General features: G+C 49.2%; 4 non-coding genes across 4 annotated transcripts; all 4 read right to left on the bottom strand.

The window, feature by feature from the left end:
• Positions 1 to 1,474: 1,474 nt before the first annotated feature.
• Positions 1,475 to 1,547, bottom strand: TRNAR-ACG (transfer RNA arginine (anticodon ACG)). The gene has a single exon. It is a non-coding gene; the product is annotated as a tRNA-Arg (tRNA).
• Positions 1,548 to 7,243: 5,696 nt separating this feature from the next.
• Positions 7,244 to 7,316, bottom strand: TRNAR-ACG (transfer RNA arginine (anticodon ACG)). The gene has a single exon. It is a non-coding gene; the product is annotated as a tRNA-Arg (tRNA).
• A 6,633-nt stretch (positions 7,317 to 13,949) lies between these two features.
• Positions 13,950 to 14,022, bottom strand: TRNAR-ACG (transfer RNA arginine (anticodon ACG)). The gene has a single exon. It is a non-coding gene; the product is annotated as a tRNA-Arg (tRNA).
• A 6,131-nt stretch (positions 14,023 to 20,153) lies between these two features.
• Positions 20,154 to 20,226, bottom strand: TRNAR-ACG (transfer RNA arginine (anticodon ACG)). The gene has a single exon. It is a non-coding gene; the product is annotated as a tRNA-Arg (tRNA).
• Between the last annotated feature and the right edge of the window lie 523 nt (positions 20,227 to 20,749).

Raw genomic sequence — 20,749 nt, 5'->3', positions numbered from 1 at the left:
CCCAGGACGTGGCAAGGAGGCGACGCGCGCCTGCCTTTATCGAGGCGAGCCCTGAAGCTCTGCGGAGATGCAGCGGTAAAGTGACAGACTCCGCTGCAGGAGGAGGCGCCACATCCGGGCGCCGCACACAGCCCCTGCAAGAACGCGGTAATGCCCGCAGGCCATTTAACAAATAAAAGCGTCCAGGAGTACGCTGCTCCCAGCGGGAGCCGCTCCGCCCTCCAAGGCGGTAAAAACAACCCATGGCGCCCGCCAGCGCTAACGCAAGAAAAGCATGGAAATGCAGCGTAAATCACCAACACATACCCCTAGGACCCTTTGCAATTTGAGGACAACATCGATACTGTGGTATATCCAGAGCGCTGCCAGCAGTCTTGAACTTAGGGAGTGCCGTTCGTTAAGCACCATGGCTGCACGTAACACGTGCGCTTCCAGCTCCCACAAACCACAATCACGCCACAAGCATGAAACATAGCGCGATATAAGCGCAAAGCATTGCAACATCAAGCGAACTAAACGCAAGGCATGTAATACAGTGCGCAATGAGCGCAAAACTACTGGCAGTAACCTCAAAGAAATCCGTCAGTCAACCAAGACATTAATCATATCATAAAGTAGAGAGCACTTAACTGGCTGCGTGAGCAGCAAAGAAAGAGGAGGAGACACAGGATGCAGCAGCTCTTATGGGGCTATACAGGATGTGATGTATGTACAAGCATCATGGGAAATGTAGTTTTTATTGCATACAAAACGTTTTTCATTGGCTGCTGTGAGTGGCAAATATAAGAAAGAGAAGCATAATCCGAAGCCTCCGGTCCTGTAATAGAATCAGCGGGGAGACTGGGAGCATTGGGACAGAGAGAACTGGCGACGTGACTAGTTCTTTTCCGCTTCAGTGCAAGTGCACAGGGCGGTGTGGCGGGAAATACAAGTGTTTGCGCACAACATTATTCATCGCAACTGGAAAGAACGACTGTTCCGTAGACACAATACATGTGTTATTTCTTTTTCTAGAATCGTTGCCATGCACCAGTATCTCAGATGCTCCGTTATTTTGCCCAGTTTCAATGGAATAAGTCACTAGCAGCTGCATCCGTGACAGCCATTATGAAGGCCCGTGCCTTCGAGACCACGCTGGTAAAGGTGCTTTTTCAAAAATTCACTAGCATTTGTTGTTCCATGAAAATATTGGTCCCTTTGGCAAATCGACAGATATCTGTTTTACAGTTAAAAACAGACCTCTCGAAAACTCTGAATGGCCCACTTTTAAATAAAAAAAATATTGGCGTTAAATTCCTATTATGTAATTTAATTCAAATGCCTAGCTGTTTGTGTACCGAAGTTTACAGATCCGTTTATTATAATATCACCCAGGACGGAACTTCATGGTCTAAGAGGAGTGATGTGGTTTCTCTCACGTTTATAGATCATTGCAATGTTTATATTATTGTTTGAAAAAAGTGATATCCACTATCGAGCCAGCCAGGAGTCGAACCTGGAATCTTCTGCTCCGTAGGCAGACGCGTTATCCATTGCGCCACTGGCCCGTCGTGGCTCTATTGATCAGAGAAAAGATGATAACCACGTCACAAGAAAGGTGATACAAGCTCGTGTGACACGGCTGTAGCGATGCACTCTGGAGCCAGCCTATAGGTCTGAGGAGCTTCAGAGCCCTGCTCTCTCTGCTGCTTGCAGAGATGAATGCTGCCTTCGAGGGGGAAGGGCTTCTTGGCTTTGCCTCCTCTAACTGAAAAAATGCGGCTGGAGCCTGACATCTTACAATTCCTTCTGTTATATATAACAATATATAACATTTTGCAGTACTACATTACAACTACAAACAAACTACTATACACCAACCCATGGCTCTGTGCTTAGCATAGTTTGCCGCCTGACTGGTATTTTGCTGCTTCTGTCATTGCATTTAGATATACAACAACTGACATTACACCTACAACAAGCAAGGATTATTGGCTTTGTCATTGGTTGTTAGCTGCATAAGATGAATAAGCCCCACTGGCTCGACCTCAGTTCTACAGTCTTTCAGATACAGTGGCCTGCCAGGAAGCATCCTGGTGGCCATGCGCCTGTGGTCACACAATGAAGGGAGCAGGCGCTGTAAGTATTGGTTGGGCACTTCCTTTGGTAATGACTAGGCCACTGACGCCAGAAGCGCCAGCACACATCCCACTGATATGTAAGCACGTGGGCTACTTTTCTATAGTGCAACTCTAGCTACAAAGCAATGTAGTGCTGCACAGGAGCAGAGGTTAATTTGTATTAAAAAAATGCAAATGCCAGTGGCCAACATTTTTCTTAGGAAGCACTCCACCCAGTTCCACCACCGGCATGGGATGTTAATTAATAAGCGCTTCCATATAGTCTGACTAAAGCTGTACTTTGATTATGGTTGACAACAGGGCACTTAATATATTCAACCACTTAAAACAATCTGCCCCTGTTCGAAATGCGTGCCTCGAGGGGGCAATGGTTTCCACCTTTGTCCAAGTAGTGACCCTTCCTTCTAGTCAGGATAAGGGAGTTACACTCTTAAAATAACCCCTGCTCACCCCCTTAGTAGCTTGGCACCAGCAGTCAGGCTTATCTTAGAGGCATTGTTTAAAGCATTTGCACATAACCAACAGTAACACAGTGAAAGCACTACAAAAGGACATCACACCAGTTTATAAAAATATCCAATATTTTTATATACTTAAGACAAGACCAAAAATGATAAAAATCGACAATAGAGTACTTAGAAATCTTCAATCATCAAAATAGAGTTGAAATACGGTTCCTAGAAGTCGATAGCTCGTGTCTGGGGTTATCACTGCGTTTTAGCATGCTAATGACCTGGCAGAAGTGTGAGGCCAGCCCTGGAGGGCTTATTCAAATTGCTAGGTCTTAATTTTCTTACCGGACAAAAGAAGAAAGGAGGAGTCTATGATGTGTCGAGGGATGTCATTCCAGGCTTTAGGAGCTAAGTTTGAGAAGGCCTGACCCTACCATGATTTGCTTTTGTGCATGCCTGGGACGTGTGCTAGTGAGAGTCTGGTAGAGCAGAGGTGTCTATAAGATTTTTGGAAATGAATGTGGGTGTGCTGGTAGGCAGGGCGTATGTTGTGGAGTGCTTTGTGTTTGTGAGTGAGGAGTAGTTTGAAGTCTACACACTTGTGTATTGGGAGCCACTAGAGCTCCCTAAGGCGAAATGTGATATGGGCTCAGCATGGGAGTTTGGGGAGAACACTTGCTGCTGCGTTGTGGATGGTCGGAATTCTCCTTGTGAGCTGGTTGGTTATTCCTGCGGATAGGATATTTACATAGTACAGCCTGCTGCTGAGGGCTTTGGTGATCGGTTTATTGGTGCTAACCAGTTGCCACTTGAAAATCTTCTACAGCATCCTCAGGGTGGGTGTTGAAGCAGGATGAGTCAACTGTGTCGTAGCCATGTCCAGTTTATTTACAATGATTCTGAGATTTCTTGCTTGTGAGCTGGGTCAGCGATCCATAGGCCACCAGGTGTAGTTCTATCAGGGCTTGAAACATCCACTTGCATTGTCAAGCAAGATTTATTCAGGACAGGCCTTTTTTTAGGGACTACTCGCCCTTTCTGGCCAGTCGAAAATCCTCTAATTTCAGAGAAGACAAACTGACTTGTGACCTCTGTCTCTGAAAGCAGAAAAAATGTGACAAGATAACAATATTTAAAGGCATCTTTATTGCTCACAAAGTGAACGAGAAATAAAAATGGCATTAAATCACATTATCTTATCACATTTGTTGGCTTTCAGAGAAACAGAGGTCAAAAGTCAGCTTATCTTATTACATTTATTTTTCTTTCTGTGACTTTAGTTAGAGGATTTTGTAAAGTGAACTGCATGACAATTGAACGTGCAAAGCATGTTAAATGAAAGGCTGTAAGATGTCAGGCTTTTTCTAACAACATTGATTCCTTGACCTCTGGTCAAAGGTAGCACTCCTCCCAGCAGCGCCGCTTGTCAGCTGGTTCACCCGAGCCTTGTGCCTCTCTCCCCTGGGTTCGAGGCTGCTCTGCTCCTTCCTGGTATTTGCCGCCTCTCCCCCCTATTGCTGCGTGACTGCTACCTGTATTGGTCTGTATTGTGCTTCATTCACTGTCCCTGTACTTTGCCTCTGTCCCTGTAATCACTTCCACTCCCCGCCGCTACGACCCCACCCCCCTACTGCCTCTTGCCTGCTCCCTGCCGCCCGCCTGTTTTGCTGCCGTTCCCCGCCACCTCCCGCCGCTGCGTCCCTGAGCCCCCCCCCGCACCCCATCGGACACCATGCTCCTGCCTCCCAGCTGCTCCTCCCTCCTTATCCCCCTCTTATGGAGGATGCTAAGGCAAGCCCGTCTGCGCCCATCCACGTCTGGACCTCGACCAGCGCCAGAACCTTTGGACCCACGAACGCCACAACACCAGACTCCGCTACGACGCCAGCACCCTGTACGCACTCAACGCCGGCCGAAAACACACGCGCTTCCAAGCCACCCCGAAACAGACTCAGGGACCTTTCTCCTGACACACCTGCAGCTTCACCTTCGACAGAACCACCAAACCACCAAGGACTGGACCCAACCACCTCCGCTGCATACTCCTCAACACCCGCTCCGCACGCAAACACGCCATCGAGCTCTGGGATCTGCTCGACTCCTCCGCCCCAGACGTGGCCTTCCTGACCGAGACCTGCTGGAATGACTCCTCGGCGCCCGACATCGCTATTGGCATCCCGGACGGCTACAAAATCACACGCAGAGATCGCGCCAACTGTATCCGAGGAGGAATAGCCATCGTCCACAAGTCCACCCTCAAGGTCGCCACCCACACAGACGACACCCTCAACACCACCGAACACCTGCACTTCCGCATCCACACCGACCCCAACACCACCCTCAGAGGAACACTCATCTACAGACCCCCCGGACCCCTAGCTCAATTCAGCGACTCCATCGCTGACCTCACCAGCACCCACGCACTCGCCTCCACCGACTACATCCTCCTCGGGGACCTGAATTTCCACCTCGAGAACAACAGTGATGCCAACTCCACCACCCTGATCACCAACCTCGCCAACCTTGGCCTCAGACAATTCGTCACGGCACCCACCCACGCCGCTGGCCACGCACTGGACCCCGCATAATGTTGAGAATGAACCCAGAGTTTCATGTGATACTGTGTGCACATTTTTGTGGATAGATCCTTTCCACATCACGATTAGATCCTTTTCAAACAGTGCCTTTATGGTAAAACCTAAGTCTGCTAACTCTGCCCATTCATTAAAAGAGGTCCTACTTTCAGCTTTGTTTTGCTATAGAACTTTATTTTGCTTTAGTAGTTTCTTTTAAGAACACAGTCGCTAAACTATTAACCATACTCTTCTAACAAAAAGCCTGCTTGTTAAACGTTAACTGAGTTTTCATTTTAACACAGGCCCTCAGTTTCACATCCATTTTCATAGCCCCATAAAATCTACCTGTTGACTGATTGCTTTACCATTTCAAGTAACATAAACTTTAGAGGGGTTTTCACCACCAGCCGTCAGTGCACTCTTTCACCAGGCACAAACACCACCAGCCGTCAGGGCACGCTTCCACCAAACACTCACAACCACACTCACAACCACACTCATACACACAAACACACACTCATAACCACACATTCATAACCACACACACACACTCACAACCACACTCACAACCACACACACAACCACGCACACAACCACACCGTCAGTACACACTTTCACAAGACACAGACACCATAAGTCGTCAGTGCATGCTTTCACCGGGCACAAACACCACCGGCCGTCAGGGCACGCTTTCACCGGGCACAAACACCACCAGCCGTCAGTGCACGCTTTCACCAGGCACACAACCACTACCAGCCATCAGTGCACGCTTTCACCAGGCACACACACACACACCAGCAGCCGCCAATGCACGCTCTTACCAGGCACACACACACACCACCAGCCGTCAGTGCACGCTTTCACCAAGAACACATACACACCAACAGCCGTCAGTGCACGCTTTCACCAGGCACACACACCACCAGCCGTCAGTGCACACTTCCACCAGGCACACACACCACCAGTTGTCAGTGCATGCTTTCACCAGGCACACGCACCACCAGCCGTCAGTGCACGCTTTCACCAGGCACACGCACCACCAGCCGTCAGTGCACACTTCCACCAGGCACACAAACCACCAGCCGGCAGTACACACTTCCACCAGGCACACACACCATCAGCCATCAGTGCACACATCAATTGTTAACGCATCCACAGTTAACTATTGTAGCAATCACAGTATGGCGCACTTTACTTTTAAACATATTCATCTAAAGCGCAGCATGCCACCATTCCTACAAAAATAAATACACTTTTTTTGGCCTACAATTTATAGATTTTGTTGCAATTGGTGTTGCAATATTTAGCAATGCCAATAGCTCAAACTTAATTAATGCGAGACCTATCGCATTGCAAATGCTTGTTATGATTTTTTGAGCCCTGGCCTACGTTGAAACATCTTTAAAGAATACCAGCACTTTAGTTTTGTCCATGTTCAGCTTGAGACAGTTGGACTTCATCTTGGTGGCCACTACCGTCATGCATGTGGTGAACTTGTTCCTAGTGTTTGATGCTTGTCCAAGAGGGACAGTATCAGTTACGAGTGTGAGGATATTTTGTTGCAAGTCTGGACGATGTGGTCCACTGAACTCATGAATATTTTGATAAGTGTTGGGCTGGGCAAGGAGCCCTGTGGTACTGCAAATGAGTTTCTCTGCTTCAAAGCCCACAGCTCAATTGTCACCTATGCCAACTGCAATTCTATGCAAAGGGTGGCACTCTAAAGGAATTTCTGTTTACATGTTTAAGCCACGCCCTAATTGTATTGGCCGCCCCCCTTTCAGGGACCCCACATTTTTTTCATCCCACTTTAAACTCTGCCTCGCTGTAACTAGGTAGTCCGATCGCAGGCAACTATTTCTGTATTGTGGTATCGATTTCTTTTAAAAGTAATGAGAGCCTGGGCACATTGGATTCTTTCCCGATTAAAACGCTGTTCTTTCTGTGGAAGCAAATTATGGTACCTCATGATTAATGATATATTTACAGGAAAACGTGTCATTAGTTTAATCTTCCATAAACGCCCAGTAGGTATATGGCTATATTTTACTATTAACTGTGACTTCTTTTAAAGATGTGAAAAGGAGCCTTGAATCGAGCCAGCCAGGAGTCGAACCTGGAATCTTCTGCTCCGTAGGCAGACGCGTTATCCATTGCGCCACTGGCCCGCCGATGAACTTCTTAGAGAGGGGTGAGAATATGGAGCTGCTTATCCCAGGGTATCGGTAGAGAGTGATACTGAAAGCTTTGGAGTGTTAGCATGAGCATGTCATTCAAAGTCAAACGGGGAACGCTACAGTAGCACAGGGTGAACTCCCAGAATGTAGGTGTCATGGGGAGAGTGAAGAGCTTTAACAACCTTCTGCCTGGAAGAGCAACCAGCGGGGAGACTGGGAGCATTGGGACAGAGAGAACTGGCGACGTGACTAGTTCTTTTCCGCTTCAGTGCAAGTGCACAGGGCGGTGTGGCGGGAAATACAAGTGTTTGCGCACAACATTATTCATCGCAACTGGAAAGAACGACTGTTCCGTAGACACAATACATGTGTTATTTCTTTTTCTAGAATCGTTGCCATGCACCAGTATCTCAGATGCTCCGTTATTTTGCCCAGTTTCAATGGAATAAGTCACTTGCAGCTGCATCCGTGACAGCCATTATGAAGGCCCGTGCCTTCGAGACCACGCTGGTAAAGGTGCTTTTTCAAAAATTCACTAGCATTTGTTGTTCCTTGAAAATATTGGTCCCTTTGGCAAATCGACAGATATCTGTTTTACAGTTAAAAACAGACCTCTCGAAAACTCTGAATGGCCCACTTTTAAATAAAAAAAATATTGGCGTTAAATTCCTATTATGTAATTTAATTCAAATGCCTAGCTGTTTGTGTACCGAAGTTTACAGATCCGTTTATTATAATATCACCCAGGACGGAACTTCATGGTCTAAGAGGAGTGATGTGGTTTCTCTCACGTTTATAGATCATTGCAATGTTTATATTATTGTTTGAAAAAAGTGATATCCACTATCGAGCCAGCCAGGAGTCGAACCTGGAATCTTCTGCTCCGTAGGCAGAATCGTTATCCAGTGCGCCACTGGCCCGTCGTGGCCCTATTGGTCAGAGAAAAGATGATAACCACGTCACAAGAAAGGTGATACAAGCTCGTGTGACACGGCTGTAGCGATGCACTCTGGAGCCAGCCTATAGGTCTGAGGAGCTTCAGAGCCTGCCTGCTCACTCTACTGCTTTGCAGAGATGAACGTAGCCTTCGAGGGGGAAGGGCTTCTTGGCTTTGCCTCCTCTAACTGCAAAAATGCGGCTGGAGCATGACATCTTACAATTCCTTCTGTTATATATAACAATATATAACATTTTGCAGTACTACATTACAACTACGAACAAACTACTATACACCAACCCATGGCTCTGTGCTTAGCATAGTGTGCCGCCTGACTGGTATTTTGCTACTTATGTCATTGCATTTAGATATACAACAACTAACATTACACCTACAACAAGCAAGGATTATTGGCTTTGTCATTGGTTGTTAGCTGCATAAGATGAATAAGCCCCACTGGCTCGACCTCAGTTCTACAGTCTTTCAGATACAGTGGCCTGCCAGGAAGCATCCTGGTGGCCATGCGTCTGTGGTCACACAATGAAGGGAGCAGGCGCTGTAAGTATTGGTTGGGTGCTTCCTTTGGTAATAACTAGGCCACTGACGCCAGAAGCGCCAGCACACATCCCACTGATATGTAAGCACGTGGGCTACTTTTCTATAGTGCAACTCTAGCTACAAAGCCATGTAGTGCTGCACAGGAGCAGAAGTTAATTTGTATTAAAAAATGCAAATGCCAGTGGCCAACATTTTTCTTAGGAAGCACTCCACCCAGTTCCACCACCGGCATGGGATGTTAATTAATAAGCGCTTCCATATAGTCTGACTAAAGCTGTACTTTGATTATGGTTGACAACAGGGCACTTAATATATTCAACCACTTAAAACAATCTGCCCCTGTTCGAAATACGTGCCTCGAGGGGGCAATGGTTTCCACCTTTGTCCAAGTAGTGACCCTTCCTTCTAGTCAGGATAAGGGAGTTACACTCTTAAAATAACCCCTGCTCACCCCCTTAGTAGCTTGGCACCAGCAGTCAGGCTTATCTTAGAGGCATTGTTTAAAGCATTTGCACATAACCAACAGTAACACAGTGAAAGCACTACAAAAGGACATCACACCAGTTTATAAAAATATCCAATATTTTTATATACTTAAGACAAGACCAAAAATGATAAAAATCGACAATAGAGTACTTAGAAATCTTCAATCATCAAAATAGAGTTGAAATACGGTTCCTAGAAGTCGATAGCTCGTGTCTGGGGTTATCACTGCGTTTTAGCATGCTAATGACCTGGCAGAAGTGTGAGGCCAGCCCTGGAGGGCTTATTCAAATTGCTAGGTCTTCATTTTCTTACCGGACAAAAGAAGAAAGGAGGAGTCTATGATGTGTCGAGGGATGTCATTCCAGGCTTTAGGAGCTAAGTTTGAGAAGGCCTGACCCTACCATGATTTGCTTTTGTGCATGCCTGGGACGTGTGCTAGTGAGAGTCTGGTAGAGCAGAGGTGTCTATAAGATTTTTGGAAATGAATGTGGGTGTGCTGGTAGGCAGGGCGTATGTTGTGGAGTGCTTTGTGTTTGTGAGTGAGGAGTAGTTTGAAGTCTACACACTTGTGTATTGGGAGCCACTAGAGCTCCCTAAGGCGAAATGTGATATGGGCTCAGCATGGGAGTTTGGGGAGAACACTTGCTGCTGCGTTGTGGATGGTCGGAATTCTCCTTGTGAGCTGGTTGGTTATTCCTGCGGATAGGATATTTACATAGTACAGCCTGCTGCTGAGGGCTTTGGTGATCGGTTTATTGGTGCTAACCAGTTGCCACTTGAAAATCTTCTACAGCATCCTCAGGGTGGGTGTTGAAGCAGGATGAGTCAACTGTGTCGTAGCCATGTCCAGTTTATTTACAATGATTCTGAGATTTCTTGCTTGTGAGCTGGGTCAGCGATCCATAGGCCACCAGGTGTAGTTCTATCAGGGCTTGAAACATCCACTTGCATTGTCAAGCAAGATTTATTCAGGACAGGCCTTTTTTTAGGGACTACTCGCCCTTTCTGGCCAGTCGAAAATCCTCTAATTTCAGAGAAGACAAACTGACTTGTGACCTCTGTCTCTGAAAGCAGAAAAAATGTGACAAGATAACAATATTTAAAGGCATCTTTATTGCTCACAAAGTGAACGAGAAATAAAAATGGCATTAAATCACATTATCTTATCACATTTGTTGGCTTTCAGAGAAACAGAGGTCAAAAGTCAGCTTATCTTATTACATTTATTTTTCTTTCTGTGACTTTAGTTAGAGGATTTTGTAAAGTGAACTGCATGACAATTGAACGTGCAAAGCATGTTAAATGAAAGGCTGTAAGATGTCAGGCTTTTTCTAACAACATTGATTCCTTGACCTCTGGTCAAAGGTAGCACTCCTCCCAGCAGCGCCGCTTGTCAGCTGGTTCACCCGAGCCTTGTGCCTCTCTCCCCTGGGTTCGAGGCTGCTCTGCTCCTTCCTGGTATTTGCCGCCTCTCCCCCCTATTGCTGCGTGACTGCTACCTGTATTGGTCTGTATTGTGCTTCATTCACTGTCCCTGTACTTTGCCTCTCTCCCTGTAATCACTTCCACTCCCCGCCGCTACGACCCCACCCCCCTACTGCCTCTTGCCTGCTCCCTGCCGCCCGCCTGTTTTGCTGCCGTTCCCCGCCACCTCCCGCCGCTGCGTCCCTGAGCCCCCCCCCCGCACCCCATCGGACACCATGCTCCTGCCTCCCAGCTGCTCCTCCCTCCTTATCCCCCTCTTATGGAGGACGCTAAGGCAAGCCCGTCTGCGCCCATCCACGTCTGGACCTCGACCAGCGCCAGAACCTTTGGACCCGCGAACGCCACAACACCAGACTCCGCTACGACGCCAGCACATGTACGCACTCAACGCCGGCCGAAAGCACACGCGCTTCCAAGCCACCCCGAAACAGACTCAGGGCCCTTTCTCCTGCCACACCTGCAGCTTCACCTTCGACAGAACCACCAAACCACCAAGGACTGGACCCAACCACCTCCGCTGCATACTCCTCAACACCCGCTCCGCACGCAAACACGCCATCGAGCTCTGGGATCTGCTCGACTCCTCCGCCCCAGACGTGGCCTTCCTGACCGAGACCTGCTGGAATGACTCCTCGGCGCCCGACATCGCTATTGGCATCCCGGACGGCTACAAAATCACACGCAGAGATCGCGCCAACTGTATCCGAGGAGGAATAGCCATCGTCCACAAGTCCACCCTCAAGGTCGCCACCCACACAGACGACACCCTCAACACCACCGAACACCTGCACTTCCGGATCCACACCGACCCCAACACCACCCTCAGAGGAACACTCATCTACAGACCCCCCGGACCCCTAGCTCAATTCAGCGACTCCATCGCTGACCTCACCAGCACCCACGCACTCGCCTCCACCGACTACATCCTCCTCGGGGACCTGAATTTCCACCTCGAGAACAACAGTGATGCCAACTCCACCACCCTGATCACCAACCTCGCCAACCTTGGCCTCAGAGTGACAATTCGTCACCGCACCCACCCACGCCGCTGGCCACGCACTGGACCCCGCATAATGTTGAGAATGAACCCAGAGTTTCATGTGATACTGTGCGCACATTTTTGTGGATAGATCCTTTCCACATCACGATTAGATCCTTTTCAAACAGTGCCTTTATGGTAAAACCTAAGTCTGCTAACTGCCCATTCATTAAAAGAGGTCCTACTTTCAGCTTTGTTTTGCTATAGAACTTTATTTTGCTTTAGTAGTTTCTTTTAAGAACACAGTCGCTAAACTATTAACCATACTCTTCTAACAAAAAGCCTGCTTGTTAAACGTTAACTGAGTTTTCATTTTAACACAGGCCCTCAGTTTCACATCCATTTTCATAGCCCCATAAAATCTACCTGTTGACTGATTGCTTTACCATTTCAAGTAACATAAACTTTAGAGGGGTTTTCACCACCAGCCGTCAGTGCACTCTTTCACCAGGCACAAACACCACCAGCCGTCAGGGCACGCTTCCACCAAACACTCACAACCACACTCACAACCACACTCATACACACAAACACACACTCATAACCACACATTCATAACCACACACACACACTCACAACCACACTCACAACCACACACACAACCACGCACACAACCACACCGTCAGTACACACTTTCACAAGACACAGACACCATAAGTCGTCAGTGCATGCTTTCACCGGGCACAAACACCACCGGCCGTCAGGGCACGCTTTCACCGGGCACAAACACCACCAGCCGTCAGTGCACGCTTCCACCAGGCACACACCACCAGACGTCAGTGCACGCTTTCACCAGGCACACAACCACTACCAGCCATCAGTGCACGCTTTCACCAGGCACACACACACCACCAGCCGCCAATGCACGCTCTTACCAGGCACACACACACACCACCAGCCGTCAGTGCACGCTTTCACCAAGAACACACACACACCAACAGCCGTCAGTGCACGCTTTCACCAGGCACACACCACCAGCCGTCAGTGCACACTTCCACCAGGCACACACACCACCAGTTGTCAGTGCATGCTTTCACCAGGCACACGCACCACCAGCCGTCAGTGCACGCTTTCACCAGGCACACGCACCACCAGCCGTCAGTGCACACTTCCACCAGGCACACAAACCACCAGCCGGCAGTACACACTTCCACCAGGCACACACACCACCAGCCATCAGTGCACACATCAATTGTTAACGCATCCACAGTTAACTATTGTAGCAATCACAGTATGGCGCACTTTACTTTTAAACATATTCATCTAAAGCGCAGCATGCCAACATTCCTACAAAAATAAATACACTTTTTTTGGCCTACAATTTATAGATTTTGTTGCAATTGGTGTTGCAATATTTAGCAATGCCAATAGCTCAAACTTAATTAATGCGAGACCTATCGCATTGCAAATGCTTGTTATGATCTTTAAAGAATACCAGCACTTTAGTTTTGTCCATGTTCAGCTTGAGACAGTTGGACTTCATCTAGGTGGCCACTACCGTCATGCATGTGGTGAACTTGTTCCTAGTGTTTGATGCTTGTCCAAGAGGGACAGTATCAGTTACGAGTGTGAGGATATTTTTGTTGCAAGTCTGGACGATGTGGTCCACTGAACTCATGAATATTTTGATAAGTGTTGGGCTGGGCAAGGAGCCCTGTGGTACTGCAAATGAGTTTCTCTGCTTCAAAGCCCACAGCTCAATTGTCACCTATGCCAACTGCAATTCTATGCAAAGGGTGGCACTCTAAAGGAATTTCTGTTTACATGTTTAAGCCACGCCCTAATTGTATTGGCCGCGCCCCTTTCAGGGACCCCACATTTTTTTCATCCCACTTTAAACTCTGCCTCGCTGTAACTAGGTAGCCCGATCGCAGGCAACTATTTCTGTATTGTGTTATCGATTTCTTTTAAAAGTAATGAGAGCCTGGGCACATTGGATTCTTTCCCGATTAAAACGCTGTTCTTTCTGTGGAAGCAAATTATGGTACTTCATGATTAATGATATATTTACAGGAAAACGTGTCATTAGTTCAATCTTCCATAAACGCCCAGTAGGTATATGGCTATATTTTACTATTAACTGTGACTTCTTTTAAAGATGTGAAAAGGAGCCTTGAATCGAGCCAGCCAGGAGTCGAACCTGGAATCTTCTGCTCCGTAGGCAGACGCGTTATCCATTGCGCCACTGGCCCGCCGATGAACTTCTTAGAGAGGGGTGAGAATATGGAGCTGCTTATCCCAGGGTATCGGTAGAGAGTGATACTGAAAGCTTTGGAGTGTTAGCATGAGCATGTCATTCAAAGTCAAACGGGGAACGCTACAGTAGCACAGGGTGAACTCCCAGAATGTAGGTGTCATGGGGAGAGTGAAGAGCTTTAACAACCTTCTGCCTGGAAGAGCAATCAGCGGGGAGACTGGGAGCATTTGGACAGAGAGAACTGGCGACGTGACTAGTTCTTTTCCGCTTCAGTGCAAGTGCACAGGGCGGTGTGGCGGGAAATACAAGTGTTTGCGCACAACATTATTCATCGCAACTGGAAAGAACGACTGTTCCGTAGACACAATACATGTGTTATTTCTTTTTCTAGAATCGTTGCCATGCACCAGTATCTCAGATGCTCCGTTATTTTGCCCAGTTTCAATGGAATAAGTCACTAGCAGCTGCATCCGTGACAGCCATTACCTCCTCGTCCTGTCTTCCTCGCCACAGTAATTACCCATGAGCCTCTGGCTCCACACAGAACTCCAAGTAAAAAACAGCGCTCTAGTCTCCCTCTCCCTCCTCCAAGATGGCCCCCAGTGGCTCCAGCCAATCCCATAAAGGGACACAGAAGCACCAACACGACCTGTTCTTTTTTTCTGCACTTCTCCGAGTGCTGTGTTCCCTGCTGGTCAGGTGAGTGAATGTTGTTGTTTCTTTGAAAGAAAAGGCTGGGGTCTTGCTTGAGCAGCCCCTTTTGGCTCTGGGTATTTCGGTGGGGGATGTGTTATCGTTTTTGTTGTTGTTTCTGGATTCGATATGTTTATTTATTTGTATTTTTCATGCTTTTATCCCCCATTCGTTTGCCTCCGTGCTCCGTGTCCTGCTGTAGCGGACCTTGGGGGCGTTGGTTTGTTTGTGCTCGGTCGCTTTGGACCTCACGCTATGTAGGGGCTCCTGTGGTCCTGCTGAGCGGGGCCGTTTTCGGGACTGCTCTTTCTGGGCCGCGCGTCGTGCTGAGCTGACTTGGCGCGGCCAGGTGCGGTGGTGTTTGGGACCGGCGGGTTCCTCTTCCCCTCCGCTTCCCTTCTGACGTGTCTGAGCACCGTTCTTCGGTGACATTGTTCCTGTAGTGATATGTGTGGACTCCACCGTGGGTTTTGGCTTTAGGTCGAAGCGCGCCGGTATGCATGCGCTCTTATTCTTTTGCAGGGCGTGTATTATGGTGATTGGGACGGTTGCCTAGCGACCTCGGATCCTTTTCTTACCGAACGTGTGGATTTCACGTATGCCTGTGTTTGTTCGATTCTGTGGAATGGACATGGAGCATGTTACTTCTGCCGTGCCTGCTCTTGGGCCCTTCTCTGTGACTTCTCCTTCTGGGATGGTGTCTCCCTCTATGGAGTTATTGCAGCGCACAATTGTTTCTGCTGTGACTGCTGCTTTTACGGAGTCGTGGGCCGGTGCCTGCTCTATGTTGGGCCGGTGTTGGTGATGTTCCTTCTGTCGGTTCGGCTACTGAGGAGGAGGTTGATGTTATGGACGCTTTGTGCCAGGGGCCGTTCTTGCGTTGGTCCTTGGGCACATTCGCGAGCTCTTTGTACTTCCTGATTCTGTGTCTCCTCTTTATGATGTTTTGTTCTCTCACGCTGGGTCTGGTGGCTCAGTGGACTAGAGCAACCACTGCGGGGGTCTGTGTTTGACCTCATGGTCGCAGGTTCAGATCCCCGCAGGTCCTCTCAGGCTTTCATCCTTTTGAGGTTGATAATATGTGTACCATTGGTTGGGTTGCAATTAACATCTGTTATTCAGTGCCAGGACTCCGTCGAGTGATCATGCGCTTTACTGATGTTTCTGTCTTGTTATGTTATGGTTCAACGATGCGCACTTTTTGCAGCTGCGATTTTCTGTCAGGGCTGCTGCCTGTTCCTCTTGCTCGATCCTGTCTTTGCTTGGAGATTTCATTCTCTGGCTAATTTCTTGGATCGAGGGGGGGTGTTGTTTCTTCTACTATGGAGATGTTTGGCCGGCGTGTACGCCTGCTGTCTGGTGTTTCCTTTGATTCGTTGGGGGCGGCGGCTTCTGCAGCTGGGTCGTCTGTCGCTGACAGGCGCCAGTTGTGGCTTCATTCCGGTACGGCTGATGCTGCGCAGTGGCTTCTCCTGCTGAGGGTCCCTTGTTGGGTTGTTTTTTGTTTGTTCCTCCTTTGAATGACATGGTGAAGTACACTGCGATGGGCCGTGGGCTCGTTGCTCCTGTGCGTACTGGTCGCTTCCGTGCCTGTGATTCCCAACTTGCTTTTGGTCATTCTGGGTGGGGCCGTGCTGGTCAGCCTTTTTCGTGGGCGGGGGCGTAGCCTGGGTGCTCCTTCCTTTGGCGGATTCCAGTTCTCTGGTGCTTCTGTCTCCTCCACTCCCGCTTCTGATTCGTGACTGGAGTGTTGGTCCGGTTGGGGGTCGCCTCACTTGATTCATGGACTCTTGGCGGATGACTGTCAGCCCGATGGGTTCATCAAGTGATTTCGGCGGGTTTCCTTCTTGCCGTTACCCGGACTCCCCCGGACTGTTTCAGTTTCGCGCCTTGTCCCTGTGTCCCTCGTGGGAGGTTGGCACTTTTGAGGGCATCGATTCCCTGGTGACCACTCATGCGGTGATTCCTGTGCCCAGCGATCAGTTGAGGTTGTGCGTGTCTTCCGTCCCATTTTTGTGTCCACACGCACCGGGGTTCTTCGACCTGCGATGGTCCTGGAGTGGGTCGGTCCTTCGTCCCTCGCCCCTGTTTCGAACGGGTTTCCCTGTGGTTGATCCTTCCTCTGGTGTCTCTGGTCAGTTCCGGGCGTCCTTGGACTTGGGAGGTGCTTGTCTGCTTGTGCCTGTTCATCCCGTCTCTCGGCGGTTTCTCCGGTTTTGCGTCCTGGGTCGTCATTACCGGTTCCGAGTTTTGCCTTTTGGACTCTGCTCTTCTACCGGGTTCTTTACTGTGATTCTGGCCCCTGTTTTTGGACACCTGCATGGGGATGGTGTTTGTATTTCTTCCTTTTCTGGATGACATTTTGCTTTCTGCTTCTTCTCTTTCTGAGGCGGAGTTGCATGTCCGGGGTGTGTGCCATGTCCTGGGGCATCACGGTTTCCTCGTTACTGTGCCGATGTCCTCCCTGGTTCCTGCACGGGACTTGACTTTCATTGGGCACTGTTCGAGACTCCTTTGGGGATGGTGTTACTGCCCCTCCCCGGATTCTGTCCCTGATGTCTGCAGTTCGTTCTCTGTTGTTGTGGCATTTTCGTCCCGTGTACCTGTGGTTGGGGGTTAGAGGTCTGGTTCGGCGTCTTTTTTGACGGGGGCGTAGGCTCGCCTCCGCGTGTACCCGGTGGTGTCGCGCATTTGTCGCTTTGGGACCCCTATTCCCTCGTTATGGGTGTTTTTGGTTCCTATATCGGAGGTTGTTCGGGTTGTCCTGGGTTGGTGGTTGGCCAAGGGTCTTCTGTCCTGGCGCCGCTTTTTTTCTGATTGTTCCCACCCGCGTGGTCACTGCCCGCCTGCTGGTATGGGGTGCTACTCTGGGGGATTCGACGACTCGGGGAGTTTGGCCTCTTTCTGGGTTATCGTGTTCCTCCACCTACGAGGTGCTGCTGACCGTCCTTTTGGGTCTGCTGGATTTCTCTGATCTTCTTCGGGGTCGTGTGGCTCCGGTCGACGGTTCTGGTGGTGCTGTCTTCTGTGATCCTTCTTGGGGGGTGCAGGGTTCTCTCCCTCGGTTGCCTCAGCCTTCGGTTTTTGTGGTTAGGCGGGGGTGGCCCTATCCTACCTGTCTGCCGTTTACCTGCCTGTGGCGGATTGTCGGCACCGGGTGTTTTCCTTCCGTGGGGTCTTTTGTCCCTCACGCGGTTGCTGTTCGGGTGCTTGCGGGAGATGTTTGGCTGTCCGTTTGTGGACCTGTTTGCCTCCCGGTGCTGTGCCAGGCCCCTCTGCTTCTGCTCGTTTTTGACTTGCCGGGTTGCCTGGAGGGTGGACGCCCTGTCGTCCTTTTGGCCTGTTCTATGCTCCCTGTTCCCGTTGGTCTTGCAGGGGATCGAGAAGGGGGGTCGTTTCTCCTTCTGGTTGCTCCGGGGTGGTGCTGTCATTCTTGATATCCCCCGTTGCTGGATTTGGCTGAGTCTATGGGCTGGACGTTGCCGTTCGTGCCCTTTCTTCTGATGGTTCCTCTTCTTCCTCTGCCTCTGTTCCGGTCCCTGGGTCTGCGGGCCTGGCTCTTGTGTGGGGATCGCTGTTGGATGCGGGTTGTTCTTTTGCGATTGCTGGCGTCGTTACGCTGTCTCAGAGGCCTTCTACTCTTGTGTCCTATGCTGAGCATTGGGTTGACTTTGCCTCTTGGTGTTTGTGTCACGGGTCTGTCGTTGGTTTCTTTGGACCCTACTCGTCTTCTGGATTTTTGGATGATGGTTTCCTTTTGGGCTTCACCATTTCCACTCTCGGGGCTCGTTGGGCCGCCTTTCGGGCATTCCATGTCCTGCCTTTGGTTGGTTGGTTTGTCCTTTGATGTCTCGACTTTTTTAGGTCGCTTTCTTGGCATCGTCCCCGTCCTTTCTTCTGTTCTCCTCCTTGGGACCTTCCTCTGGTGTTGCATTCCTTGCAGTCGGCTCCTTTCGGGCCTTTGGTGTCGGTGGTCATGGAGTTCTTGACACTCACGGTGGTGTTTCTTGTGACTCTTGCCTCTGCCTGGCGTCTTGGTGTGCTGGATGCCTTCCTGCGGTCTGCTCCGATTTTGGTCCTTTGTCTGATCGTGGGTTCTTGCGCCCTCGTCCTACTATTGTTCCTGCGGTGGTTTAATTTTCACCGTTCTGCTGGAGTGGTTCTTCGGCTTCTTTGTCCTGGTCCTTCCTCGACAGGGGATTGCCTTCTCCTTCTGTTGGATGTGCGTGGTGCTTGTTGGTTTCTTCATCTCGCACTTCTTCCTTTGGTGTGGTTGCCACTTTCTTTGTCATTTTGGTTTGTCTCGCCAGGACCTGTGGCCCTCCTTGTCCACTGTCGGTCGTGGGATTCAGGGTGCCATGCTGTTGGCTTTTGGTTCTGTTTCTGCCCTTCCCCCTCTTCCTGTTCGGGGTTGGTCCAACGGTTCTGTTTCGGTATCGTGGGCCACTTTTTCGGGTGTGTCCATGGTGGGTGTTTGCCGGGCTGCCACTTGGTCATCCCCGCTTAATTTCATGTCCCATTGTCGCATTCGGATTGGGGGTGGAGGTTCTGTTTTCCTTTGCCTCTTCTGTACTTCGTACTTCGGCTGGGATTCCTTGAGGTGTATGTTTCTGTGGGATTTTTATGCCTCTTGTGCTTGCAGGATGTTTCTCTGCATGTTTCTGTGGAGTGTTTTCCTTGCATGAAGCTGATTGCTTTGGTATCGGCTCATGGGTAATTACTGTGGCGAGGAAGACAGGACGAGGAGGTAATGCCCCGGTTACTTACCGGTAATCTTCATTACTCCGAGTCCATGTCTTCCTCGCCACAGTATAGTTTCCCTTCCCTCCCGGCCCTGGTGGTGGCTTCATGTCTGCGTCTTGGTTCTTCAGGTCGTGTTGGTGCTTTTGTGTCCCTTTATGGGATTGGCTGGAGCCACTGGGGGCCATCTTGGAGGAGGGAGAGGGAGACTAGAGCGCTGTTTTTTACTTGGAGTTCTGTGTGGAGCCGGAGGCTCATGGGTAATTAATGTGGCGAGGAAGACATGGACTCGGAGTAATGAAGATTACCGGTAAGTAACCGGGGCATTATGAAGGCCCGTGCCTTCGAGACCACGCTGGTAAAGGTGCTTTTTCAAAAATTCACTAGCATTTGTTGTTCCATGAAAATATTGGTCCCTTTGGCAAATCGACAGATATCTGTTTTACAGTTAAAAACAGACCTCTCGAACTCTGAATGGCCCACTTTTAAATAAAAAAAATATTGGCGTTAAATTCCTATTATGTAATTTAATTCAAATGCCTAGCTGTTTGTGTACCGAAGTTTACAGATCCGTTTATTATAATATCACCCAGGACGGAACTTCATGGTCTAAGAGGAGTGATGTGGTTTCTCTCACGTTTATAGATCATTGCAATGTTTATATTATTGTTTGATAAAAGTGATATCCACTATCGAGCCAGCCAGGAGTCGAACCTGGAATCTTCTGCTCCGTAGGCAGACGCGTTATCCATTGCGCCACTGGCCCGTCGTGGCTCTATTGATCAGAGAAAAGATGAGAACCACGTCACAAGAAAGGTGATACAAGCTCGTGTGACACGGCTGTAGCGATGCACTCTGGAGCCAGCCTATAGGTCTGAGGAGCTTCAGAGCCCTGCTCTCTCTACTGCTTGCAGAGATGAATGCTGCTTTCGAGGGGGAAGGGCTTCTTGGCTTTGCCTCCTCTAACTGCAAAAATGCGGCTGGAGCCTGACATCTTACAATTCCTTTTGTTATATATAACAATATATAACATTTTGCAGTACTACATTACAACTACGAACAAACTACTATACACCAACCCACGGCTCTGTGCTTAGCATAGTTTGCCGCCTGACTGGTATTTTGCTGCTTCTGTCATTGCATTTAGATATACAACAACTAACATTACACCTACAACAAGCAAGGATTATTGGCTTTGTCATTGGTTGTTAGCTGCATTAGATGAATAAGCCCCACTGGCTCGACCTCAGTTCTACAGTCTTTCAGATACAGTGGCCTGCCAGGAAGCA

Source organism: Lissotriton helveticus, chromosome 5_1 (genome assembly GCF_964261635.1).
Source record: "Lissotriton helveticus chromosome 5_1, aLisHel1.1, whole genome shotgun sequence".
Taxonomy (NCBI): domain Eukaryota; kingdom Metazoa; phylum Chordata; class Amphibia; order Caudata; family Salamandridae; genus Lissotriton; species Lissotriton helveticus.
The sequence above is the reverse complement of the archived record's forward strand: the minus strand, read 5'-3'. Positions and strand labels throughout refer to the sequence as shown.